The sequence below is a fragment of the Microtus ochrogaster genome, unplaced genomic scaffold (assembly GCF_000317375.1).
Source record: "Microtus ochrogaster isolate Prairie Vole_2 unplaced genomic scaffold, MicOch1.0 UNK114, whole genome shotgun sequence".
Lineage (NCBI taxonomy): Eukaryota > Metazoa > Chordata > Mammalia > Rodentia > Cricetidae > Microtus > Microtus ochrogaster.
This window is the reverse complement of record NW_004949212.1, coordinates 816,414-818,145: the sequence shown is the minus strand read 5'-3', so window position 1 is coordinate 818,145 and position 1,732 is coordinate 816,414.

The following is a 1,732-nucleotide window of genomic DNA, read 5'->3' as shown; positions in this document are numbered from 1 at the left end:
GTCTACAGAGCTAGTTCACGGACAGGCTCCAAAGCCACAGAGAAACCCTGTCTCGAAAAACCAAAATAAAATAAAAAAATAAAGTGTTCTATACATTTAACAAATCCTTTCAGTGAAGTTTATTTTGTGCTCTTTGTTTTCTCTCCATGATTTTTGTACATCTCCCACTGTGCTTTCACTAAGTGATAGGTATTTTTCTGCTTAAATATATAGAATGAGATATCCATCATCTAAGCGAAACATTTATTTAATGTTAGGCAGTGTATATTCATTCCTTTTAAGTAATGCTGTCTGTGAAAGGGTGATGAAATTTTTTCCTGCATTTGTTTTTCATATTTTTAGAAATTCCCATTAGATGTCATTTGCTATCCAAATAGTCTAGCTTTATGTCATTAATTAGTTATGAATACATCTGAACTCATAATCATCATGGGTCAGTCTCTTGAAGATAAATCCAAGGGTACATGTTAGACCCCAACATTTGCTGTTTTGTCTACATATCTTATCAAAATTAATGCTAAAATGCATAATAGGATAGAGTATAAGAAACATTACCTCATATGTGTGTCCACAGCATCATTTCCATCAGACTGGTAGAGATATGAAATATTGGATAATCAGTAATCTATTGAATATTTCAGAGTATAGCTTGATGTCCTGTGGATATGTATACATTATTTGAAGTTCTATGCATCTTCCTGTCCCCATTAGGTATCCATTTTTTTACTTCATCATGAAGTGCTTCCTTCTAAGGGAATTATCCAGAGATGCCAAGTAATGAAATATCAATGAGATTTATTTGAAAAAAGTTTCTGTTATATGTAAGTGTGATATAATTATGGAATTTTAGCCCTGACACATATGTGAAGACCATAAGACAAGTTTTTGGGGTAGACTCTTGGCTTTCCTCATATGGTAATCAAGATTAGGTTACCAGGCTTGCACACCACATACATTTCCCACTAAATCAGTACTCTGATTACTTGAAACATTCTATCAGAAAATTATTGCCATTTTTAAGATTGTAAACATGATTTAATTGAAGAAAAGAGGAATGACAACAGCTTAAATAATAAAGCATATGTTCAAGGAAACAGATTAACTGCTATCTTTTCTTTTGTTTTTCCCTTTATTGTAGAATGTGTTATCCTTAGGACTAAACACTTGTTGGTCACATTTTCTCAGAACCTCAATGAATACCATAATATTTCTCAGTACAGAAAGGCTTTTGCTGCTGTCTGATGACTTGAGATTGTCATTGATTATACTGAGTATAAAGTGGAGGTAAAGTGGAGGCCATCACAGGGTGTCTGATCCCCTTTCACTGGAGTTAGAGAGAATTGTGAGCTGTTTTGTGGGTTCTGGAAAACAAAGTCAGGCCCTGTGGATAAGCAACCAGTGTTGTCATCTGCTGAGCCATCTATTCAGCCTAGTGAGCATGTCATTATAGCAGTAAGGTGTGAATGGGTGATCCTAAGTTCTTCTTTGCCTCACCTCTTATGACCCAAAAGAAATACAATATGGGCAGCATCAGAACCCAACTTAGAAATATGCACAAATATGTCTTTGAGCCCAAATCTCCATAAAACAATGGAACAGTACAAAAATTTTTCAGGAGAAAAACTGAAAATATAACTGTTTAAAAAGTAACAGAATCTCGCCGGGCGGTGGTGGCGCACGCCTTTAATCCCAGCACTCGGGAGGCAGAGGCAGGTGGATCTCTGTGAGTTCA